Source organism: Chlorocebus sabaeus, chromosome 25, assembly GCF_047675955.1.
Source record: "Chlorocebus sabaeus isolate Y175 chromosome 25, mChlSab1.0.hap1, whole genome shotgun sequence".
Classification (NCBI taxonomy): domain Eukaryota; kingdom Metazoa; phylum Chordata; class Mammalia; order Primates; family Cercopithecidae; genus Chlorocebus; species Chlorocebus sabaeus.
Genome location: NC_132928.1, coordinates 10,650,491 through 10,678,086, shown reverse-complemented (window position 1 = coordinate 10,678,086; position 27,596 = coordinate 10,650,491). Strand labels below are relative to the sequence as shown.

The 27,596-nt window shown below is 40.0% G+C and overlaps 1 pseudogene; it reads right to left on the bottom strand.

Annotated features, from left to right (window-relative positions):
- Positions 1 to 3,552: 3,552 nt before the first annotated feature.
- LOC119619717 (nucleoredoxin pseudogene) lies at positions 3,553 to 6,744 on the bottom strand (annotated as a pseudogene).
- Positions 6,745 to 27,596: the final 20,852 nt, after the last annotated feature.

The following is a 27,596-nucleotide window of genomic DNA, read 5'->3' as shown; positions in this document are numbered from 1 at the left end:
ATATTTTTGCTGATGATCTTGTCTTCCTGTTTCTGTTACATTTAGTTGGCAGGTATCATTTAGAAACTCATTCAGAAATGTAAATGTGTCAAGTATATGCGCTATAGTGAGTATTTAAAAAGGTTTCTTCTGTGGCATTAGTGTCAAATACTGTTCATTAAAGTAAGTTACCTGGGAAAATGTTCACCATTTTGTGCACACTAGTTAGGGCACTTTTGCCTAAAGACAAGAGAATGGGCTAAACACATTGCTCAGCTTTCTTCTGGTACCGTAAGTTTCCAAAACAATGACTTTTGTCGGCATCTTTTTTCCTTCCAATTTGCAGATTTTGGGTGGCATTTCTTTTCCTAGATTATTTAATTATTGGTGATATTTGATATAGACTAGGAGTGAGTCTGCTTTGAAATACTTTGAAATGTTTTTAAACTTGCTCTGAATTCTATTAAATGTATTTACATGTGGTTTGCACATGAAATGTGTACATCTGTTCAAGAAAAAAACTCTTAGGTGGAAAATGAGCAGGGAATAATAAGAAAGATTTTCTAAAATCCTTCCTAAGTTTCACGTGTCAAATCCAATTAATTCATTTTTGATGGATCAGTGTAGGAAATTTAAGTTATACAAATGATGAAATAGAGTTTGTTTTCACAACAGCAAGTATGATTACATCAAATGTTTCTAGTTGGAATAATACATAAGAATATTAGTAGTTTCATTGATTTGAAATCCAAGTTGATTATATTACTCCTTTTTTGAGAGATTTATTCATAAATGGGGAATGAACACACAGATCAGAAAGTCATGGTCTGAAAAGAAAGTGTGACTCAGCATTTCCTTGGATAATGTCCTTGACTTTCAGGGCCTCTGCTACCTCATATAAAAGGTTTTGCTATCACTATACAACCTCCAACCTCACTTCTAGCTTGAAATACTGTGATTTCAAATGTACTCCTGGGAAAATTAAAAAATAAAGTCATGCACTATGTACTACTAAGCATTCAGATTTTTATATGAGTGAAAGAATTAACCAAAATAGTTTTTCAAGGAAAAGGAATTAAATAATAATGAGAAAAAGGTCAGCATGATGTTAATACAAAGTGTTTACTTATTTATTTATTATTTATTTTTTTCTAACTTTTTTTTGGGACAGGGTCTCACTCTGTTGCCCAGGCTGGAGTGCAGTAGTGAAAGCATGACTCACTGCAGCCTCAACCTCCTGGATTCAAGCAATCCTCCTGCCTCAGCCTCCCAAGTAGCTGGGACCACAGGCACATGACACCATATGGAGAAAATTTATTAATTTTCTGTAGAGATGGTGTTTCCCCATGTTACCAGGCTGGTCTTCAACTCCTGGGCTCAGGCAATTCTCCCACTTCAGCCTCCCAAAGTGCTGGGATTGCAGGCATGAGCCATCACTGCACCTAACCGAAAATGTTTAATTGCCATAAAAAATTGTCTAAAGGCTATGTTGGAAGCTGGTGATTTTTGTGATGATGTTCACTTATTTTTGGCATTTCTCAAATGATCAGTTTACAGTGATTTTCCCCTGCTACCCCAGGGTAGCAAAGTGATGCAGCCTCACTTTTTCTCTAAAGTATTTTTTGGAACAGACAATCAGAAAAAAGGGGAAATGGATCCTGCTGCCTCTCCAGAAAGACCATGATCTATTATCACTGGTTTGTTCATCCTGTCATCTCTATCCTCACTCCTCAAGGGTCTGGGAGAGGGACGGCTGCAGTGATGTAGGGAGATGGTCACATACCTTTCCTCTCAAACTTCTTATCCTGCTGGGTTCCCTACCCCTTGACATGATAAAGTCCCTTCATTGAAATAACAGCTAGATCTCAAAACCAGCACATTGAGGATGAATGGAGGTTGTATTTTTAAAAAGATTGCTATCTAGCACCATGTAAGGAAAAAAAGTCTTACTCACTTAAGCCTTCCAAAAGACAGACTCAAAAGGGAAGTTCCTGAGTTGCTTCCTAGTTTCCAGATGTCTTTCTCTTCATGATCCTTTATTTACCCAAAGACCCTTGAAGGCCTCTAGTCTTGTGTACAGCCTCTTTTACCCCCAATTAGGAAACCCCTGAGGGTTTTCTCCTCTTGTTCTTTGAATGTGGACAGCCAACCTAGTACTTCGGCCTTTATTTAATGTTAATGAAAGTACTCTTTAGCCTGGACAACACTAATTCTCTTTTTTTTTTCTTTTGGTTGATAATGTCCAAAGATGCCTGCTTTATTTCCTGTTAGGTGATTGCATTTCAGGCTGGTAACATCAAATAACTGTCTAATTACCAACTAATTTTGTGCCTCTGAACTACAAATCAATAAGCTGATCTGGCAGGGAATAACAGTGTCAACAGCTTGTGAGGGGCTGGGTTTTCCAAATAAATGGTTTGGGTTGGCAGAGTGTTGAGTGGAGCCGAGGGTAATGTCCAGGATTGTTTAAAGGCCCTGACACCTGATTAAGTGAGGCTAAAGCCCCATAGGTCCCTAGGCCAAAGCCCTCCACCCCAAATCCTAAGAGCATAGTTGTTGCTTCTCTTTTGGTGAACTACGGTCAAATAAGAGGTTGATCTGCCTGGGACTAGCACAAGGAATTCAATGCCTATTCGTGGCTGGCACACTCCCTGCCCTCACTCCCACCCTAAGGTCCAGCTCCCTCTACAGAAAATGTGAGGCTTCTGGTAATTCCTCATCATTTTAGTTCTGCTTTGAAAAGAAAAGGGAATGACCATAGGGTAGCCAAAGTGGGTGCAGACACTTTGGCAGAGGTCCAGTAGCCTCAGGCACAGAACTGGGTGGAGTGAGAGGTCTGTGCTGGCTAGGAAGTGCTCCTCTAAAGCCTCAGGGCTGAGTTTCTTGGGAATAGATATCAAAGGGAAGAATTTGTTAAGAAAATTTCAAGATCATGGGAGCTGTTCATATAAGCACGCAGAAACTCGGAGAAGGTCAAGATCAAGGAAGAAAGAGAGATAAGAAAGGAATGAGAAGCTCTCATCACGAGGTGGGAGCTCAGTAACAGTAAGTCATTATCATATGAACTATACCTTCGCTAAATGGTTTTTCTCATCCTAAAAAACCCCACAAGCTTCCTTTTACATTTGAGAAACTCTTGTCCAAGAACACATTGATAAGCTACTGTTTTTCCCCCTGACTAAAAGAAACTATGTCACTTAGAAAAGGATTTTCTCACCAACAGCTCTAAGCTGAGGCCTATCAAGACTCTTTCTCTGCTTCACCTCCATGTAGCTGTCACCAGGCAGTTCCTCTGGCTGTCAGGGGCTCTGTATGTGTGTGCTGATACCAGAATCAGAGCAAGAGCACTGATCCATTGGCCCTTCACTCACTCTGTGGAAGAACGCCCTGGCAGATCCTTCACCAAAAGCTGGTGACTTTGCGAAAGTGATGCAGTCCTTGTTCTGGCTAGGCTACACCATCTCATGAGCCCAAGCAGAGTCTCCAAACATGTTGGCTCCTGCTGTTGCTGAGAAGACACACACCGCAGGGTGCTAGCTGGGGAGTGAATGCAGAAACAAGACACCACAGAGAGGTTGGACACTTAGGTTGTGTGATTCAAGACACACTGAATAAGTCCAAGGGTGGAAGGAAGAACGGGGAGAAGACTGAATTCTAAATAACATCTCAGAAGGCCAGAGTCCCATTAGATGGGCTCTGGATTGAGCTTTTCTGCCAGGAAGGTATTCACAAAGGCCTCCACAATGGCAGGGGTGATCTCCTCCCACGTCCATCACATACTCGGTTAGTGCTGACATGTCCAGGGTAGTGAGCAAAGGGGCAGCCTCAGGAGGGTTGGTGTAACCTTGCAGAAAGTCAATCATGTCATCCTCCCCAGGTACAAAAAATGGAAGTGATGCTCCTTCTCTTTGGCTTTGCACTTGGCAATGATTTTCTCAGCTATTGGCTGAATCAGCTGCTTGGCTTCCTGGGACTCTCTGTCATCCTCAGAATCTACAAAAAGGAGGAGGTAGGGGCCAGTTGAGCTGCACAGTGTTGGAGTCAGAGAGCTTCAGCATGGGCTTGGGTGCCATGGGAACTCCCAGCCGTCCTCGTCGTTAAGCACCTCCGCTCACCCCGCCACATGATCACCTCGTCCTGTGGGTCCAGCACAATGAGCATGAGGAATGCCTTGGATTCTATACAGCCAGTTGGGGTCTGACCTCCAGGCCTCTTCAGTGTAGGGGATAGTGAGTCAGAACCTTTCACTGAAGTACTGTTTGAAGGACTCTTCTGATCTGTCTTCACTGACTAAGATAATCTTAAAGTTCTGGCCTGCCTTGTTGATCTTCCAATAAGATTCCACAAGGACCTGGGTGAGGCTTCGGCAGGATGAACACCCATGTGCAGAGAAATAGGGTCCTATGTAAGACCTTTCCGGGCTGCTGCTCTCCAGGAACTGTGAGTCATTTCTAAGGAAGGGACTTGCAATGACTTCCCTGAAGAATGTAGGTCCCCAAGGGAATTCCATACCTTCGGGGTAATCTCGGATCACCAGCAGCCCATTCTTTCACACAGGCTTTCCAGTGGTGGCATCTATGAATATTAGCAATGGAATATTGGAAATTTGGTATTTGTTCCAAAGTTTCTGTGCTTCTCCTTGTAGAGTAGTGTCAGCCAAGGCATGCCCCGCATGAAGTCCTACCACTGCCACTGGTCGTCCTTGCTGTTGCTCATCACCAGCTTCTAACCAAGCTGCTCCTCCAAGAAGCCCACCATCTTGGCCCACCACAACCCCAGCGCACAAGCAGGTGGGTAGGCAGGCAGCGGCGACCCTGCTTCCTCTGTGCATGTGGCCTGGACACTGATAATTCTTAATCGCAACAAGGGTGCTGGTGGGCACTCTGATGCCAGGTTCAACTCCCTATCATGGAGAGCTGTAGCTGATTTTTTATCTAATTACCTAAGAAGCAGCATGCAAAAATAAGTGAGCACCACTTATTTGTCTTGGTAGTATATTAGTCCATTTTCACACTGCTATAAAGATACTACCCTAGACTGAGTAATTTATAAACAAAAGAGGTTTAGTTGACTCATAGTTCTGCATGACTGGGGAGGTCTCAGCAAAGTTACAATCATGGTGAAAGGCAAAGGGGAAGCAGGCACCTTTTTCACAAGGTGGCAGCAGACAGAGTGTGCAAGGGAAACTGCCGTTTTTAAAATCATATCTCATGAGAACCCCCTCACTATCATGAGAACAGCATGGGGGCAACCGACCCTGTGATCCAATCATCTCCTGGGAGGTCCCTCCCGTGACATGTAGGAATTAAAATTCCACATGCGATTTGGGTGGGGACACAGAGTCAAACCATATCATTCAGCTCCTGGCCCCTCCCAAGACTCATGTCGTTTTCACGTTTCAAAACACAATCATGCCTTCCCAACAGTCCTCCAAAGTCTTATCTCATTCCAGAATTAACCCAAAAGTTCAAGTCCAGAGTTTCATTTGAGACGAGGCAAGTCCCTTCTGCCTATGAGTCTGTAAAATCAAAAACAAGTTAGTTACTTCCAAGATAAAATGGGGGTACAGGCGTTGGGTAAATGTTCCCATTCTGAATGAGATAAATTGACCATAACAGAGGTGTTACAAGCCCTGTGCGAGCCTGAAACTTGGCAGGGCATTCATGAAACCTTAAAGCTCCAAAACAATCTCCTTTGACTTCATGCCTCACATCCAGGGCACAGTGATGCAAGGGGTGGACTCACAAAACCTTGGGCAGCTCTGCTCTTGTAGCTCTGCAAGGTATAGCTCCTGCACGGTTTCTTTCAAGAGCTGGTGTTGAGTGCCTATGACTTTTCCATGTGCACAGTACAAGCTGTTGGTGGATCTACCATTCTGGGGTCTGAAGGATGGCAGCCTTCTTCTCAGGGATCCACTAGGCAGCACCCCAGTGGTGACTCTGTGTGGGAGCTCCAACCCCACATTTCCTTTCTGCATCGTCCTAGTAGAGGTTCTCCATGAGGGTTCTGCCCCTACAGCAGACATCTGCCTGGACATCCAGGTGTTTCCATATATCCTCTGAAATCTAGGCGGAGGCTTCGAAAGCTCAACTATTATCTTTTGTGCACCCACAGGCCCAACACCACATGGAAGTTACCAAGGTTTGGGGCTTGCATCCTCTGAAGCCACAGCCCAAGCTGCATCTTGGCTCATTTTAGCCATGGCTGGAGCTGGAGTGGCTGGGACACAGGGCACCAAGTCCCAAGGCTGCACAGAGAAGCAGGGCCCTGGACCTGACCCATGAAGCCAGTTTTCTCTCGTATGCCTGCCATACCTGTGATGGGAGGGGCTGCCACGAAGGTGTTTGAAATGCTCCACAGATATTTCCCCATTGTCTTGGCTTTTAATAGTCAGCTCCTCATTACTTATACAAATTTCTGTAGCCAGCTTGAATTCCTCCTCAGAAAATGGGTTTTTCTTTTCCACCACATAACCAGCCTGCAAATTTGCCACACCTTTATGCTCTACTTCCCTTTTAAACATAAATTCCTATTTCAAACCGTGTCTTTATGAATGCATATAACTGAACACTTTTAGAATAAGCCAGGTTACCTCTTGAATGCTTTGCTGCTTAGAAAGTTCTTCCACCAGATACTCTAAATCATCCCTCTCAAATTCAAGGTTCCACAGAGACCTAGGGCAGGGGCAAAATGCCACCAGTCTTTTTGCTAAAGCATAGCATGAGTGGCCTTTACCCCAGCTCTCAATAAGTTCCTTACCGCCATCTGAGACCACCTCAGCCTGGAATTCATTGTCCATATCACTATCAGCATTTTGGTCAAAATCAAGTCTCTTGGAAGTTGCAAACTTTCCCACATCTTCCTGTCTTCTTCTGAGCCCTCAAAAGTGTTTCAACCACGGTCTGTTACCCAGTTCCAAACTCACATCCACATCTTTAGGTTATCTTTATAGCAGTACCCCACGTCTGTTACCAGTTCTCTGTATTAGTCCATTTCACACTGCTATAATGATACTACCTGAGACTGGGAAATTTATAAACAAAAAATGTTTAATTGACTCACAGTTCCATATGACTAGGGAAGTTTCATCAAACTTACAATCCTTGCAGAAGGAGAAGGGGAAGCAGGCACCTTCTGCACAAGGGAAACTGCCACTTTGAAAACCATCAGATCTCGCGAGGATTCCCTCACTGTCATGAGAACAGCATAAAGGAAACTGCCCCCATGATCCAGTCAGCTCCTACCAGGTCCCTCTCTTGACATGTGGGCTTTAAAATTCCACATGAAATTTGGGTGGGGACACAGAGCCAAACCATGCCAGGTAGTAAGCATTCTAGGTTAACTGAGGAAAGGATAGCTTAGCATGGTTTTAACCCTGTACCTTGCAAAAGAAAAACCTTCAGATTTGTACTCTAGGGCCAGGGTTTCTCAACCGTGGCATTATTGTCATTTTGGGCCGCACAGTTTTTTTTCTTGTGAAGCGTTGTCCTGTGTGTTATATGAAGTCTAGAAGTATCCAAAGTCTCTACTCAGAAGATGCCAGTTGTAGCTATACATTGAGACAGCCAAAAATCTCTCTGGACATTACCAAGTGTCCCATATAAGCAAAACTGCCCCTTTTGAGAAGCACTCTCCTAGATGTATCTTATCTTATAAGAACTTTTACAACAGCTGTAAATGGCTTCCTGTTGTCCTCCCAGTTATCACCATTAATTAGACTTTTTGTCTGTTTCCAAATTGCTCCACACCTTCCCCAAAGTATCAGCTACTCTGTGTATCGTTAAAGACATTATTCTTATAATTAAATACCAAGAACTTATATTGAATTGGTTTAGTAAAGACTACTTGGGTTCTCTGCTTGTTACAATCTCTTTTTCCTAAAGCTTTCCAAAATTCTGGTTTATCTTAGCCTGACAATAAGTTAGCATTTAACTGCTCAGCTGTTGGGCATTCTCTTTTATAGGCAGGGCTCTCTGGAGAATTGAGTTGTTCACAGAAAATACCAGTGGGACATCTGTAGTATTCTCTTCTCTGCTTTGTCTCTCCCTTGACCCAAATTCTCTGCTTGCATCAGGTTCATGGTACAGTAATTGGAGGCCCAAAGAAAGATAGTTTATCCTAATGACATAAAAATGGTTACTAACTTACATGTACAGTGTTCTATGAATGGATGTATGCATATTCTTTTAAAAACGTGTACATAGCTTTATATACAAAAGCTGGGAAGAAGACAAACTGGAATTTCCTTTGTCCTTCCTTCCCAACTCTGCATTCTAATATTAGTTTAAATTTGATCCACTTTCATCTTTACTTGGAAAGTATGAATTTAAAAAGTACAGCTTTCCAATTTTCCTTTCAAGATATGCCACGTAGTTAAATGCTCCTCGGCTTCTAATAGCAGAAAATATCCATTATGTTTTGTTTGTGACAATCAGGGTGGAGAAAATAATGTTTTGGCTCTGCTAAGGAAGAAAGGGCTTCTGGAAAAATGCTAGCAAGTATTTAAATAATTATAATCACACACATAAAATTAAGTATTCTTAGAAATGCATTATGGTGCTTTTTTTTTACTGGGTAGGGTAAATAAGGAACAGATTTTTATTTTTATTTTTTTAGTTTTATTAGGGACATTTTATAAATCACAATGCAGTGAACCTCACCACATGAGTCGAGCTGGCCCACTGCCACTACTCAGCTCTGTAAAAGCACCAGCTCTCCTTTGAATTCCGAGAACAGCTCTTGGCCTGTGAGAACATCTGGGGCTCAAAGTTTTGGAAAGAAATAGTTCAGGTCCCTTTAGAAGGGCTCTCCCTGTGGTGGGAACTGGAGTGTGCACACACTTAAAAAGGATTTTGCAGTACCATTGGCCAGAGGCATTGGCTTAGAGCTCTAGCACCAGGGAAGATCAATGTGAGACCAAAACAAATCCCTAAGAAACTTCATGAAGTCATTCAGTGGGATTCAGGGGCCCAGAGTATGTTTTGTATATCTTCTCTATTCTTTTTCTATGTGTTTTCTTAGGGAAAATGAGTGTATTGTGGCTGATGGGTCCTTGCATTCTCCTAAAATAGTGATGAAAAAAGGAAGACAATCTGAAAAAGGCAGGGGCTTAAGGGTATACTCAGAGGAGCCCAAGCAAAGCTGATTCCACATATAAAGTGCTGCCTCATGAATTCTGACAGTAATTTTCAAAGCACAGAATGTAGACGCTAACAGGTGAATAGTCTTGTCTGACAGTTATATGGGGGAAAGCCACTAGTGAACATAGAACTGGTGGTTGTCTAATCTACCAGACAAAAGCTCCCTTAACTGCACCCCTGTCTATTCACTTGGAGGGCTCTGCCCCATCCGCTGCCAATAATGGCATGTCCTGTTCCTTGTGGAGGAGGGAGAAACCGGAAAAGGTGGGTAGAGAGAGGTGTACACACACATAGGCAAGTGTGTGTATATCTTCAGCAAGAATATTTTCTTCCTGACTCATTCAGGATGCTTTACAATGAAGAGAGATAGTATTCATTAAACATAATTACCTGAATGATTTTAATTACCAGTCATTAAGGAGAGATACAGTCTTGTATTTTCTTAGAAAATGGAGCACTTAGGAAATCATGTTGCCCCTTTCTCTGATCTTTTGGCTTTACAAAGATGCATGTTATGGAGTGTAATTCGGATAAAGCTGTGGGAGTTCTGAGGTATATAAAATTAAATTACATTGCCAACAAAATAAGATTTATTTGGCTCACCCTGGTCCTCTCTTTTGAGACTCAAAGGCCCTGCCAAGTGCCCCAAAATGCTTATTTCTGAGAGCCCCCACGTGGCATAGGTCACTAACCTTTCCTTTTGAATCCAACATTCTTCACTATCTTTGCTGCCACCTTGCTTTATGGGTCCAAAGTCACCTTGCTGTGACAGTGCCTTAGTGCAATGTTCTCAATGACATTGATGCTGTGGGTCTGACTTGGTGAATATTGAGTACGACTGCAGTCTCTAGAACTCAGGAAATGTCAAAACTGACCTGTTATAAGCCCTAAAATGTGGTGCATCTCCCTTTCCCTTTTCACACTGTACAAGAGGGCTGTGTGACATTGTCAATAATTCACGAAAAGTACTTTTCATTCCACTTAATATTCATTTCTGCCTACGACTCTATTGAACTTTTTAGGTGACAAAGAAAATAACAGACATTGTAGTCATTGCTTGCTGTAGACTCAGTCTCCCATTGAGCTACTTTTGAGGCACCTTTTCTCTGGATAAGTCTTCCTCAGGGAACGCTTAAGTTCCTTATGCAAATGAACTTCTGATAGGCTACTTCCCAGGCATCCAGACAAATTAAGGTAACAGAGTTTGGGTTCAAGCTCAGATCCCAGCTCCTACATATTAGTTTTAATTTGAGGATATTTTAATACATTCTATTTGAAAATAAAATCAAGGGAAAAAATGGGACAGCAATCTGTATATGCAAAATCTGTATATTCTACAATAAGAGAACAGGACAAGCCAAGATGAGCAATCACCTAACATTCCAATTTTGTTTTGGAATGTTGGATCTGTAGAAAATACTGGCTGGCTTATCTAACATTCCTTCATATAGAGAACAATCATTTATATTTATCTATAGAGGACAAGATAAATTGATTTTAAAATGAAGACGCTTTATCCCTCAGTAACTTCTGATTCAGTAATTTCAAATCTTTTAGTAACTTTCGAATCACCAATAAGTCAGGTTTGGCTGAGTTTTAGTGTGTTTTATTGCAGTCTGCTGAAACTGGCAATCCATGTCCATCATACACAGTAACTGTGCATTTAGTGACATAGTTGAATAACACAGTCACTACCCATAAAATATGACAGAAACTTTCCTGTAGCTTTCTTGTCCTATCTCAAGTGTTCTCTTGGACTGGGTTATGGATATGTTATCCTTCTTTGTCACTGAGCCATGTAGTGAATGACAGATCTATTCACCCGGTTCTAGCTGCTTACGAGTCCATTTATGAAATTTAGGCTGTCAGTAACAGCAACCAGAAGTTCTGAACAAGTAGATAATAAAATGTTTGCCTGTCAAGATGATTATAGTACAACTTAAGATTGACTTTGGAGCTATCAGTGACATTTCTACTGGGCTCTTCCCTTCCTACAGAAGTGTGTGTATGTATGCTATTACCTCCCAATCACCTCCAACTCTCACAAAAAATATCTAAAGACTTCCCAGTCTTGGGGAAATCTGACAAGAGACAGAATTATAAGAGTCATCTTCTCTGTGTTCATCACATTTTAGTTATTTTATAAGCCAAAACCTAAGAGCATTTTTCATGTCTGTAGTGCTATTCACAGGAGGAAGGGTGGGAGCACCAAATCCCGACCCTGTGCTGATTGGTGTGAGCCCTGGATACCTGACAATGGGAGAGACCTGAGACCTTCCCATATCATACTAAGTAAAAATGCTGATAAAACTCTCAGGAATTCGGCCGGGCGCGGTGGCTCACGCCTGTAATCCCAGCACTTTGGGAGGCTGAGGCAGGTGGATCACGAGGTCAGGAGATCGAGATCATCCTGGCTAACACGGTGAAACCCCGTCTCTACTAAAAATACAAAAATTAGCCGGGTGTGGTGGGGGGCGCCTATAGACCCAGCTACTCGGGAGGCTGAGGCAGGAGAATGGTGTGAACCCGGGAGGTGGAGCTTGCAGTGAGCCCAGATCCTGCCGCTGCACTCCAGCCTGGGCGACAGAGCAAGATTCCATCTCAAAAACAAAACAAAACAAACCCTCAGGAATTCAATGCTTTCAAGGGGTAAAAGTCAATGACACTCTTGTGGTGTCATTCAAAAGGAAACTAATATGAACAACAACAAAAAAACTAACAAAAAATGGTAACAGGGAAATCTGTGAGCTACGTCGTAACCCCTGGCAAGAAGCATACACCAACTCCACTTCCTGGCCATCATTCACGCCTGATGTTCTTGGAAATGTGTGTTTTGCCCCATCCATGCTTAACAAAACAACTCTTTACAGGATTATTCCATATGATTAGGTCTAAAGGTTTTTCCAATCTAACTAACATATAAGCCCCCGACGCCCCCAAGGGTAGGGACTTCTGTTTCTTTTATTCATTGATGTGTCTCCAGTACCCATTAGAGTGTCAGGAACACATCAGTGCCCAACAGATATTTGTGAATGAATACACAATGAATCCTGTGGTATATTTTATTTCTATGAGGCATTTGACAGCTTTGAAGAAGACTTGAATTTGCTCCCTCAGCATTCAGGCCACTGCAGTTTTCTGTTTTTCTCCCTACCTTTCTGACTACATGTTTTTTGTTTTTTGCTTTTTGTTTTTTTTGGTTTGTTTAATTTCCCAGCTCTTCTTCCTCCCGTCTCCTTTAATTACTCTCATTCTTAAAAATCGTATTTTTGTTCAATTTTTTAAAATCATGCCACAATAAGAATAGATTTCACCTGGACCTCTGTTACAGGAGCTTTGCTTGTAAATTAAGCTAGTATAAGCATAAATACGGAAGAGGATTAGGAAGCACTTACTGGTTACTTAAACTGAAAATTACAGAAGGAGAGTTAGTCCAAAGCGCAGCTAGATTCAGAGATCGTGGAGTTGGCTGTTTCCTGAAATTGCACGGTGGCCCCTAGGAACTTCTGAACTCCATCCTCGTTATTCCCAGTTCAATCAGAGAGAAGCTACCTCCCTGCTCCTTCTGACACACACGGCAGTCGGAAATGAGAGTGCATTGACTGCTTTGGTGTGTACTTCAGGATCTACCCAGGAGGCCTGGGTATGGAATCATTCTCAGTTGAAATACGTGGGCTGAGAGTTGGCAAGGGTTATGTCCCCAAAGCGAAATTCTGGGTTGCCTCGATTCTTGGCTAGCATCTTAAAAGATGCATGTCATAGGTAGACGATGTAGTTAAGGCCACTACAATGGTTAATTTTGTTGCGGAAGGATACTTGGTAATGTCAGGAAAAAGATACGAGTTGTTTTTTGTTTTTGTTTTTGTTTTTTTTCCTTGAGATGGAGCCTTGCTCTGTTGCCAGGCTGGAGTGCAGTGGCACGATCTCGTCTCACTGCAACCTCCATCTCCCAGGTTTAAGCGATTCCCCTGCCTCAGCTTCCCGAGTAGGTGGGACTACAGGCATGTGCCACCATGCCCAGCTAATTTTTTTTGTATTTTAGTAGAGACAGGGTTTCAACATGGTGGCCAGGATGGTCTCGATCTCCTGACCTCATGATCCGCCCACCTTGGACTCCCAAGGTGCTGGGATTATAGGCATGAGCCACTGCACCTGGCCTATATGAGGGTTTTTAAGATTCTAGTACCATATTTGTTGATTTAGGTGCTGGTTACAGGATAAAAAATCTTTGAAATCACACTTTTGGTTGGAGCCTACTTCTGCATAGATTGTATACCTCAATAGAAAGTTTACTTTAAAATTTAAAAAAGAGGCCGGGCATGGCGGCTCACACTTGTAATCCCAGCGCTTTGGTAGGCCAAGGTCAGTGGATCACTTGAGTTCAGGAATTCAAGACCAGCCTGGGCAACATGGCAAACTTCATCTCTACAAAAAATGCAAAAATGAGCTGGGTGTGGTGGCGCATGCCTGAAGTCCCAGCTACTTGGGAGGCTGAGGTAGGAGGACTGCTTGAGCTGGGGAGGCAGAGGTTGCAGTAAGCCGTGATCATGCCACTGGACTTCCTCCTGAGTGAAAGAGCAAGACCCTGTCTAAAAAGAAAAAAAAATTAGTAAATGAAAGAAAATTATGTTAAAATGTGTTTGCAGGTAAATACTTCCTCATATCTGATAGCTTATTATCTATGGAGACTTATCAATTGGTATGTTTCTGAGCTCTCTTTACCTTTTTCTTAGCCTGTCTCTAGAATAGGAAATGACTTATCCGATGGGTGAGTTTGGAAGACAGGCTATTATACCAAAAGTTACTTGAGGGTAGAGAGTATGTTATATATATATATGTGTGTGTATATACACACACACACACACACACACACACACACACACACACACAGTCCCCATAGCCCTACAATAGTGCTTTACTCAATAAATACTAAGAAATTTATGAGTGACTATATATCATCTATATAACTCCAAGGAAAGAAAACAAAGTTACAATAGGATAGTTGGCCCCAAAGTCTCAGGACATGGTATTCCATCAACCAGGGGGTAGTTAACTATGGCCCGTGGGCCAAATACAGCTCAACACCTGTTTTTGTAAATAACGTTTTGTTGGAACACAGGAACACAGTCATGCTCATTCATTTATATACTGTCTATGGCTGCTTTCACTACAATGGCAGAGTAGTTCAAACAGAGACTATATGGCCTGCAAAACATACAATATTTATTAATTGGCCCGTTACACATGAGGATTGCTTATCCCTGCTGTAAACCGTCAACTTGGACCTAGCTACTCATTTATTGAGCCACTGTTAATTGATTCATTTACTAGATCTTTGTTGAACATACAGTATTATGCTAGGCACTGTGCTAAGTACTGAGGACTAGGCAATGAACAACAACGATGAGGTTTCCACCATTGTGAAGTTTACAGACTGGTGGATTACACTAACTAGGGTAATATTTGAAAATGTTTACTGCTTCATCTTTCCCTTAGTTCCTATTTCTAGGGCTTCAAATAATCACGGCTTCAAATACATCATCTAAACCCCAAAACGAAGGTTTGCTTTATAATTTTTCAACAAATTTTGGTCTTGGAAAAAATACCTGTGATAAAGTACCAGTACAATGTGCTCTTGTCATTTACTTTTCAACATTGAAAGAGAGAGTGGCTATTGATGTTTGCTGTTTTGTAATCAGAAAATGCTTGGGGGAAAACATCTGCAAACTCTTGGTCAGCACAGCATTTTGGAAATTAAGCAGTTAATCTCAGTTTATTCCCTTCATTGTTAGTGGAACAAGTTAGGACTTAATCAACTTCTTTTCAAATGTAACTCTTTTTAATGAAACATGAGGTTACAAAGTTCTCATTCTCCAAATCAACCCAAGCTGAAAAAAATTTTCAGGTCAGTTAACACATGCTTCCTATCCGCACCATGACATTCTCTAGGGGGAAAGGAGGAGTTGTACAAAGAAGGGATTTAGCCATTATTACTGCTCAAATGTCCTAAAATGTGCAATACAGCCAGCTGATGGACTATTTGGCTTTCACCTATGTCCCTGTTACAGGTACAAAAAGAAAGAATTTTGAAACATCTATACTTGTTCTCTCATACTAGAAACATTAAATGACCCCAACAGGAATGTATGGATAAAGACACTGCAGAGTCCATGCTTTCCTCCTCTATAGACCTGCAGCATTTCTCATTGGTTCAGAGCACATGTGGTAAGGCCAGGTTGTCCTCAACACTTGCTCCCTGCATTGAACCTTTCTTCAATTCTATATACAGCTCTTAGCAAGCGTTGATGTTGCCACCATGACTGTAGGATTATCCTGGAAAAATCTGGACTCCGATTCCCAAAGGCTCAATTCCCATTCATGTATGTGGAAGTGGATGGGCAATGTCAAAAAGAGGAATGATTTCAAATGCAAAAGGGATTCTTTCCTTTTCAGCAGAAAACATGAAAATATTTCTTTCTCTCTCTAACACTTGCACCTATGCTACTTCAAATGAAATTAGACTTAAATTTTGTCTGCCTCCTAATCATGTAGTCAGAGATCCATCACGATAAGTGAAGTCTTCCCAGACTATGATGATAGGAGAGCCAAGAAATGTTGCCCTAGTCGCTACAACATTCTTCCACTCTAATCAAAAGATTTCCAGAATATCTCGAAATGCACCATGAGGCCTGACAAATAATTTTAGAAGGAACTGGAGATTCTTACACATTGGTCAGAAGAGGGACTGGCTCTGCAAAGGTTCTTAACACATTTGCCTTTTTTTATTAATGGAAGATGTTGGGTATATATTATTTATACGTTACTACATAAGTTTAAGTTTACATTACACAAACAAATCAGGACCTGGAGCATCCTGGTACCTAGGGTTGCTTCACAGGAACTGGCAGTTCTAAGCCAGAATTGTTTTTCACTTTGAAGGTGATTCTGCTCAGGGCTGAAGCCACTGCGTAAACAAACTGACGGTTTGAAAAGAAACACCCCAGTTTTAATTCCATTTGGAACTAAGTTTAGATCATAATTTATCTTGTAACAGAATTACATTTTTAAAAAGATGTTTGTAATTTTAACCATTAGTGTTTCTGTACATAACAGACAGCCAAAACTGTGTCAACTTCAAGTACTTTTCTGCAGCAAAGAGAGTAAGTGAGAGCTACTCTCTCTGTAACTCTGGAGAGTTACTCCATACAGGCTACAAAGACCAGGACAATTGAAGAGTTCCAGGAGAATCAAAGTCTGAGAACCCTGCAAATACAGCTTCCATAGGACCCCATGTTTGTCTTTTTGCCACAGGGCAGGGAGTGGATAGTGCTGATAGCCAAGGGCTGATCGAAACTCAGGAATGAAGCATAGATGTTTAAGAATGCTTCATGATGGTCCCCTTTCTTATTTTCTTTTCTATCAAAATTAAATACAGAGGCCATGGGACTCTAGGGGAACTATCTCCAGCTTCTGTCCATGCAAATAGCCCCCAATCAGAAGATGACTTCCACGCATTCCTGCTAACACATCTCAGAGGGTCCAGAATGGAACACATATTTCACATATAGAGTGCTTCTCAAACATTAAAGCACATCTGGACCACCTGGGGATCTTGTTTCATAAAGATTCTGATTCAAGAGATCAGGACAGGGACTGAGATTCTACATTTTCAACATGCTCTTGGGCAATGCTTCTGGTCCTCTGACCGTAATCTGAGATCTGAGCATAAAGAGTTTTATGTGGAAATGAATATTCTGAAGCTGAATTCTCCCTTTCTGGGAAAGAATGATGTCATCTATGAGTGAACTTTGCCTAGTGATGGTAGCAGTAGCAATAATGTCAAGGTTTTTTGTTTTGTTTTTTATTTTTTTTTGGTTTTTTTACCACTCCTAGACAATCATGACAGGATCTCACCACCCTGTTTTAGGAGATAAGGAGTCCTGGAGTTTATGGTATTCTCTTATCTCCAGAAGAACTTAGAATTCCTGCATACTGATGAGATTATTATCTGGTATAATTATGATGGTACAATTATGAAGAATCTTTTGCAGATGAAATTTCAACAAAAAGGTTAAGTACAGTAGGTAAGGTCACATAGAAAATCAAGAATACACTTTAGTTTCCCTGTCTTCTAAACTATTTCCATGATTACATTAGCCTACAACTCATTTTTTGGTATCAAATATATGTGAAATACAAGCAGAAAATAGATATGAATTGACCTATTCTTAAAAACCCAATGCTTGAAAATTAATTATTTTTTGTTGCAAAAGATAGAATAAGGGGAAATTATTTACATTTATAAAGATATCTTTATAGTAAATTCAGCAAATATATTTTAAAATAAAATTAGTTTTGCTAAATTGTCCACATATTTTTAATGAAATATATTATACTTACAGATCGATTGAGGTATAACCACAATAATAATGTTGGTGAAAATTGGATAGATATATTATTGAAGGGAAAGAACATTGGAATGAAAGTTAGTAAAACTGGATTTGAGTTTCTGCACTGCCATTATCTAATTGCATGAACTTGGACAAGATGCAGATGCTTCTAGACTTTTAGTGGGGTTATATCTTCATAAACTCAGGGTAAGTTGAAGATGCCATAAGTTGAAAATGCATTTAATACACCTAAGCTACCCAGTATTATAGCTAAGCCTAGTCTATATGAAACGTGCTTAGAACACTTAAAATAGTCTATAATTGGGCAAAATCATCTAACATGAGGCCTATTTTATTAAAAAAAGTGTGGAATGCTCTATGCAGATGAGCATTTTGTAGACATAATGGGTTATGAAAACACAAAACACGATATCCAAAAACCACCGGCAACACAGTACACTGTAAAAGTCAAGGCTGTTTACCCTTGTGATCACGCGGTTGACTGGGAACTGTGGTTCATTGCCACTGCCCAGCTTTGCAAGTGGGTGCTATACCACATATAGCTAGCCTGGGAAAAGATCTCAATTTAAAAATTAAAGTGTAGTGTTTATTGAATGTGTATCACTTTTACACCATCATAAAGTTGAACAATCCTACATTAAACCATTATAAGTCGGTGACCATCTGTTCTGTGTGTGTGTGTGTATGTGTGTGTGTATTCATGCAATTTCATGCACATGCTTGTGCATATGAAGAATAATCTGCCCTCTGTATATCACTGAGCTACAGTGAGGGTCAAATAAGGTGATGTGAAACACTCTATAAGTGGAAAATAGCTAAATTATTATTTTTATAATAAAAACCTTAATGTTAACCCATATGTGATAGCCTAAAGCATCTAGCAACATTTGTGTCTTGTGTTAGTTGATATGAGGAGTGTATAATGTCGTTAAAATAGTTGTATTACCAGGCTCTGTTAATTAAGGATTGTTGACAATTTTGTCATTAATTTTATTGTGTGTGTGTGTGTGTGTGTGTGTGTGTGTGTGTGTGAAAGAGGAGAGAGAGAGAGAAGGCTGTATAGCTGAAAAACAGTATCCTTTTGACAAAAGTGGGTAAGTACACTACCTGATGCTTACAAATCAGTAGAAATCTAAGAAATAACAGGAGAAAATAAAAGCCATTTAGAACCAGGTTTGGTATTATTCAAAGAAGCAAGGTAAATAAATGGGCAATTGACATTGATAAGACTTGTCCAAAATAGGGAATGCCCTTAGAAAGCAAAACAATGACGAGAAGCAAAACATAGTGCTTTAATTATTAAATATCTCAAGTTGACAACCAAATTAAAAATCCCAAATATTACACCTCAGAATATAATTTTGAGAATTAGCCCAAATGCAGCTAAAATGAATACCATCAAACTGTATGTCTGAGAAGTATTTTTTATTATTTTATTTTAATTTTTCAATTTTTAAAAATTGTGATAAGAACACTTAACATGATATCTTCCTTCTTAACAAATGTTTAAATACACTATACAATATTGTTAACTCTAGGTCCAATGTTATAAATGACACACAAATACTTTTAGAAAGTGGGGGGAAATAATTGATCTATAAATTTTTAAGCAATGGTTGCCAGCTATTTCCCATTGCCATAACTATAATAAGGACAGAAAAGTAGTTTATTACACAATGTTTATGAATCCCTAAGTCGTCTTTCCTCAATCACTGACTTATATAGATTCAGAATGACACTTGGTTAACTGTTTCCAGATAATTTATTACTGCAACCCAAACCAACCCTCTGCAAAGTTGCAAAGGTGGTTAATCTTATCGTTGGTTACCTCAGCTTCTCTGATTTATACCCCTTCTTATCTTTACACCCATCCTAAGTATAAAATCTACTTATTTTTCCTTTGTCTTTGAGAACATAAATGGAAACTATCCAAGTCTCAAAAAGTGGACATAAACTTGAGTAGTCACTTTTTTGAGGAGTATTTTTTTTTATTTTAATAAGAATCAAAGTCTGAGAACCCTGCAAATACAGCTTCCATACGACCCCATGTTTGTCTTTTTGGCACAGGGCAGGGAATGGATAGTGCCGATGGCCAAGGGCTGATCTAAACTCAGGAATGAAGCATAGATGTTTAAGAATGACTCAGTCCCTTGCCTCTGGATTCATTCTCTATAAAGGTCCAAAATCACTTTTATCACTGTGCCTGAAATTCTACCAAGTACAAATATATTTATCTTAACAAGCTTACTCATTTTAAAGGCAAATATTACAATGAGAGTTATATCTCGTTTACTTAGTATATGTTGTTGTAACTTGATGTTTCCCTCTTTGCACTGACTGCTCCAAAAATTGTGGTTAATCTGAGACTAGGAGCTTAGGGGTCGGGAGATCTAGGGAGGCCGAAATGCTGAATTTGAGGGGTACGCATGTCTCAGAAAGCAATAGGTATGATGGATGCAGATGTCTGGACCTAGTAGGTAGGCCCTCCAGTGTGAAGGTGTATCCGTGAATCTGAAGTCAGAGCAGTGTTAAGTGTCAGAAACAGGTGAGACAGATGTAGGTAAGATACACAGGAATAACAAATGGTAGGTGGGAAGTTTAAATAATGTGCATGTTAGGATTAATATATCATGAAGGACAAGGTCAACTTTGAAGATCAAAGCAGTAACTGTTACTCTGGGAGTTTGGGCATTACAATATTATAGAGATCAGGCAAAAGAGCATTGGAACTCGGGCAGAGAGTCTAGGCCGCAGAAGTAAAGCACAGAATCAAGATAACCCTTTATTCAAACCTATTTCCTCTTTAATCAATAACTTGCTTTAGTTTGTGTATGCTTATTGTTAAGACAGGAACTATGTCCCAAGAATAGCTGGCTTAGAATCTGCAGGTGGAATGAGTGAATATGATGTAGGGAAAAGGAATTTTCCATCCTGTTGATCTAGATCTTCTTATTTATTTCTCTTTAATGACAGATTGGCCCCTGAGTCCATGGTTGTGCTGCAAAGACAGAACAGAATGAGCACACAATATACTAAACAGGCAGCCTCCCAAATAGATAGGAAGCATACTTGCCTAGGCGAGCAATAGAAAATTCATCACCTATTGGTAAAATAATTATTAGTAGTAGACATCTAGTTAGGAGACAGAAGGAAGGAGAGGCAAGTGGATGCAATTGACCCTGCTTGGAAACTCCTGAAGACACAGCACTCAGGTGGGCAATGATTTGCACCACATGTAAAACTGCCTGCAAGTGAGTTGATATAAGTACCAGGATGCTGTCCTAGGAGATTAAACCCAGAAAACATGGCCCTGAAACATCTTACAGGATTAGCAATACATCATGCTTGAGCACCAAAAGAGAAAGGGATACATTCTACTGAACGATTATCTAGACTTGTGTTCTATTGGTATAACAAAAATGTTAAGTGAATTTTTAATGACTACATTGATACAAAATAAGGTTCAAGCTTAGATAGTGTTTGTTTGCCATCACCAAAGAGTTTTGCAGCTTTTCTACAGATAATCCATAGGCTCACTGAAGCCTGTTTGAGACACCTTCTGCAAAACTGTTCAGCAGTTACCAGGAAAAAACTGGCAAATGAGCTGTTATTAAAGAGAAATTGACACATAAATGTTACCTCTTGTCCATTTAAAATAACCCAGCGGGAGTGGTGGTTCATGTCTTTATTCCTGGAACGTTGGGAGGCTGAGGCAGGCAGATCACTTGAGGTCAGGAATCTAAAACCAGCCTGGCCAACATGGCAAAACCTCGTGTCTACTAGCCTGGCCAACATGGCAAAATCCTGCCTCTACTAAAAATACAAAAATTACTGGGCATGGTGGCACATGCCTGTAGTCCCAGCTACTCAAGAGGCTGAGGCAGGAGAATCACTTGAACCCGGGGGCAGAGGCTGCAGTGAGCCGAAATCACACTACTGTACTCCAGCCTGGGCAACGGAGTGAGACTCCATCTCAAAAAATAAATAAAATGAAATAAAATAACCCCTACTTGGAAACAATGTTAATGTCAAGTGATTTATTATTAGGTTGATGCAAAAGTAATCACAGCTATCCTTTTGATATTACACATTGAAGTGTTCCAGAGAAGAAAAACCATACTTTGTTTATTAGAGCAACTTGGGACATTGTTTTCTGTAGATGCATATCTTTATTTGTTTTTTTTTTTTTTTGAGATGGACTCTCACCCTGTCCCCCAGGCTGGAGTGCAGTGGTGCAATCTCAGCTCAATGCAAGCTCCGCCTCCTGAGTTCATGCCATTCTTCTGTCTCAGCCTCCCATGTAGCTAGGACTACAGGCACCTGCCACCACACCCAGTCTTAGATGCATATCTTTAAAAAGCAACCTTTGCTTTTTAATACTATGTGTAGAAAAATACTGAGAAGAATAAATCCCCAGTGTGTAATGGCAGTTGGTAAGAAATAAGACACAGATAGTCACTGGCCCAAGTCATGTAGAGGACTCCTTATTTCCTTTAATAAATTATAGGAGTGGTGGCAAATGTAACTCACGTCCACACAGAAGAACCCCAAACGATGTCTCTGGGCTGGAACCCTTGCCTAAGACCTTTTCTAGCTAAACTTGGTCATGGTTCCAGTTCAGTGAGTCAAAAGGCAGTGAGAATAGTGACATTCTGATATACATAGGTCAGTCCATTGTGGAAACATTTAAATTTCTGGCAGAGATAATACCAGTCAACACAACAGGGAATTGCTACATGCATTTTGACGGGAATTGCTACGTGCATTTTGAGTTGTTCTTAAAGGAAAAAGAATCAGCTTTGGTAATAAGAATGGCAGTTCTCTTTTTGACAGCTTCTACTGCTGGCAAATATCAATGCCAATAATTTGAAGTACTCCCCAAGTTAATCAGTGTATATGAATTAGGTTACAGTTTTGAACCTGTCTCTTCTTATGTGAAACCCAAGGGAAAATTGTGTTTGAAACATTCCAATTCTTCTTTGATATTCTACATGATCTTGGGTAAGTCATTGAACCTTTATAAATTCAGACTTTCCTTTTGAGAGACATGATCTTTAAGCCCTCTACTCATGTATATTATAGTGATTAGTCTAAAAACTAGAACAACTGAGTTTTGTAGTACTAATGAGTGAAAGGTACTAATATGGTACTAATGAGTGAAAGGCCACATATTTAAGCTCTGGGTGGGTTGTTTAACTTTGTTGTGTTACGTGATCACACTTTATCATAACCAGGGACTTGGACCAAATAAAATATCAATTTGGTTCAAGTTTATTTCAGAAAATATTCTGATGTTCTAGTTTCATTCTGTTTCAGTGGTTTTCAAAAACACAGGTTTGGTGTCTGTTCAAAAGTTCTAACTAGGTTTTAAAACAAAAAACAATGGTTGTGTTACTTCTTGGTAAATGATGCTCAACTCAAGTTTCATTAGATCAGAAGTTCATTGCAACTTTGTATAAATTGAGTTTATAGTTGGAAATAGTTCAATTTTCAGCTACTAACTTTAAGTCAGATATCTCAAAAATAGACATTGCTAGTCACAAAAGAAACAAGGAAGGAGCGAATGGAAAGATTTGGTACATTTCTTTAACCTACACTATCAAAATTAATTCTACTGCAAGTAGAAAAATCACATAATGCTATATAAGCAGGACCCATGAGGACTCAATCGTAAAAGTTGGTTTTCTTCTCTATTCCACAGTATTGTTAAACCTGCTTAGTGGGGATATTCCTTCCCTTCCCATAGGATTAAAAACGTGGACAGCCTCATAATTTCCTGGTTATTCTTAGAAAATAAGGGAAAGATAAAACTGCAATCTCAATTCAGTAATTCATTGTCTTGTAATAGTCCCTTATAATAGTCAAAACTTCAAAGATTCTTAAAATCTGAATTTTCTCCACTCCCCCAGCTGGTCCTGCGGTAGGTGACACACTGTATAGAGGAAGTATGCTCCTTCCTCTCTCTCCCTGCTATTCCTGCTCCCGATTGGCCCATGATTGGACCCTCCGGCAAAGGAGTAAAGAAGCTGTGTGCGCTTGAGCAGGAGAGCTCTCACAAGCCAGGACTATGTAAGACAGCTGTGCACTCTCAGCACCTGGCGGATTTGTCAAATGACTTTTTCTTTTATGAAAACATTTGTGAACATCAGAGAGCAGAGACCTTGTCTTCTACTTTGGTGAATCTCTCCCAATGTTTCATATGTAATATTAAGTTGGGAAAGAAGAAGAGGAAAATGAAGAAAATAAAACAGAAGACAATATAAGCCTCATTATGAAAGCACTTGCCATATACCAAGGGCATTAGCATTAAAAGCAAAAAAAACCCACATAATACTACAAATAATATAGGAATAAAAAGACATAACTGAATACATCCATGTACATAGTCGTGGAGAGGCTAATGGTATAAAAGGAAGGATATGGCAAATGTTTTGGAGATAATAAAACTTGAGCAGAATTCAGCTGGTAGAGAATGAGAGAAGGCATTCCAGGCAGTGAGAACAGTATGTAAAATGTTGGAGAGGGGGCCAGTGTGGTGGCTTACCCCTGTAACCCAGCACTTTGGGAGGCCGAGGTGGGAGGATCACTTGAGGCCAGGAGTTCGAGACCAGCCTGCCCAACATGGGGAAATCCTGTCTCTACAAAAAATACAAACATTAGCCAGGTGCATGCGCTTGTAATCCCAGCTACTGGGGAGGCTGAGGTGGGAGAATCAGTTGAATCTGGGAGGCAGAAGTTACAGTGAGCTGAGATTGTACCACTGCCCTCCAGCAAGGAGGCAAAGCAAGACCTTGTCTCAAAAAAAACAAAAACAAAAACAAAAAAAATGTCTGACAGGTAGAAAGAGACATGACAATTAAGGGAGGGCATCTGAGTGACTTTCTCAGTGGTGGTAAATCAATCTCTAGCAAGAAATCAGAACTACTTGGGAGGTAAGAGGGCACCATTCATTGTGAATAATCAGAAAATTTTAACTTGATTCAACATGGAATAGGAAACTCTCTTGGGGACTCAAGAAAGAAGATGTGATGATTAAAATATTGAGAACAATGACCTTGAGAATGTGTGTGTGTGGGACCAAAGTAGAGGGTTTTGCCTGTAAGATATCTGAAGAAGCAGGTCTAGTAAAAATAGAATACTCTTGTGAAATTCAGATGGCCTCATACTTTCCAACTCAAAGAGATAAACAAAATTTCCCTGTGTTTTAAAAATCATTTAAAATTTCTTCTCGTTCTACCATAGTCATATCAACAGATCCTTTTCTGGTGATTGGTGAAGAAAATGATCCTCTATGTAGCAATGTCACTGCTATATGGTCATGCCATTCTTTCATATAATGCCTGTGAGGCATGTGAGAAAAATGTAACTTTATGGCCTTCGAATAGTGTGCTTTCGTAAGTGCCAGGAAGAAGTGTTTATCAGTGTTTTATGGAAGTGAAAAGAGTTTTTCTCCTCACTTTGGACAATAGAACCTCTTCCTATCTGATGCAAGGGTGTTATGAACAGGGCATCTGGATATTTGGTGAAGTGTTTTAAAGCACCAGAGCCTCTACTCTCCAAATCATAATCTAGATTATTATCCCTTCAGTCCTGGGAGGGATGATTTCCATTGTCCAAATGAAAAAACTGGAGCTCAGAAGGAGTATGTGCGTTACTCAAGCCACATGACACAAACAGGAAATGCAAGGACTAAAATCCAGATCCTACGACTCCAAGTTCCAGGCTGTTTTTCTCAACACTAAGCAATTGGCATGAACAGCTGTCCATGTGCTAGTCATTGAACTTATTCTGTCTGCTTCATTTTATGAAAGCATTACCCCACGAACTAGGAACAATGTGTGACTATATCATTTGCAAATTTGTTAATATGGACATGTCATGTTAAGTCACAGAGACTACCTCAATTATCCTTCCTTTGATTGATTTTTGGTAGGGATACAGAGGACTTTTGGTTGTGGTTTAGCCTTACGACACATTTTAAACATCAACATGCACTATGTTAACTGTCTAAAAGGAGCTTACTGTTTTAAATGGTTGTTAAAGAATGACAGTTTTAAGCCATATTAATAATTTAATTCCAAGAACCACATTTATGAAAACCACTAAACAATTCCTTCAAGACTTGAGAGATTACGAAAGAAAGACACAATGAAACACAGAAGTGTCTAATAGGTAGGAAGTAGGAAAAGCCACGGAAACTTTTTATTATAGACTTAGGAATTCAAAATAAAACCAGATAAAACAGCATTCTATTAATGAAAGAGACTTACCTGACTTTTCTCCTTCTAGGAGAAAATCATAATCTTGAAAAGAATATTTAAGGAGAACCCAATCAATAGATAAAATACTATCTGAGCAATTATTTACCATGAGACCTTATAAATATTATTAGGTTAATTACCAATAATGAAGAACGTATGCATTTTATGAGACACACTTGCATACAGTTGTAGAGAGGTGAAAATTTCACTCATATTACTCTTAGATGTACGAAGAAAATTTAATTTCTATATTTTTTTCTGACTCTAATCTCCCTCAGGAGTCCCTATCTCTTGTAAATAAGGAAAATACTGTTATCCAATCTCCAAATATGCTCTATCCAATAATTTAATTTCAGTGTTTCAGATAGCCTCTTCTTTCCACTGCTCCTCCCGGAGCAGTGGATAAGTGGAGGAGCTTTATGGCACCCTGTCTCTGGGCTGTGGGAAAAGACAGACGCCTTAACTGAATCCTCACACTTTCTGAGTGAAATGGCTATTCTGCTTGGTTCCTTGGACTTCCGATGGCTGAAGTAAAATCAACCCTGCCTGACATGTTGGCAACACCTCAGAAGTATGTGGTCCCTGCTGTTTGCCCCAGCGATGGAGTCCTCCATCCATGGCAGCCCATTCTTTCCATTCTCCTCCTGTCTACTAGCCTGGCCAACACTACTCACAATAGCAAAGACATAGTATCAACCCAAATGTCCTATACTTGAAAAAGAAAATGTGGTACATATACACCACAGAATACTATGCAGCCATAAAAAGGAATGAGATGATGTCCTTTGCAGGGACACGATGGAGCTGGAAGCCATCTGGGCTTAATACCTAGGTGATGGGTTGAAAGGTGCAGCAAACCATTATGGCACACGTTTACTTATGTAACAAACTTGCACATCCTGCACACATAGCCCAGAACTTAAAATATAAAAATAATAATAATATATCCCACTTATGAAACATTCTTAAATACAGAAGGATAGAAAAACAAATATAAATGTCTCTAAATTCTAACTGCTGATTTATCTCCTTCTAAGCCGTGTTCTTCTTACTCAACAAGAAGAATAGAAAATATTTTAAATCTTTTTAGAAAGAGGTGTAAACCGAGCTAAACTGGTTTCTGTACATTAGGAAACAACACAGATTTTGACGTTTCCTGAAATACAACATTAACTATTAGCTTACTTAGCAGCAGCTCATTAAATGCTCCTGTTAAACTCTTTCATGTTCTCTGGTACATGTGAAAGTGTGAAAGATAAATTATAATACTTAGAACTATAAACACTTTATTTAAATATTGTTATCAAACATGTACATACATGTTTTAGCAAAAATTATTCTCCCAACGTTGCATTGATTTCTCTGTCTTCTCAAATCTGTTGTACTTGTGGGTATTGTGTATAGTTTTATAGTGTAGATCTTAAAATCCCTAAGGAAACAACTCTTACACAGGTATTGAAAACTGAAAAGGCAAAAAGTGAACTTAAAATATCATGGAGCCAATAACTACAGGAAGTAGCTCCCCCAACTTCTCTTGGAAAAGGAGCCCAGTGGAGCTGATATTCCAATCCCTGAGAAAACAGTCCTGTCCAGCTGATACTGGTGTCTCTAGAGAGGCGTGAGAAGGCTGGTTCTGTGAATGCTGAAAAAGCCACAAAATAGAATCAGTTACTGCAACTTGAACGACTTGCCGCTTCCAGGGTGAAAAAATGTTGCTAGGATGTCACCGACCAGGAAACAGGAAGCAACATCAGAAACAGGAAAATATATCCCTCCTTCCTCCTCCAGCTTTGGATTCTTTGTCT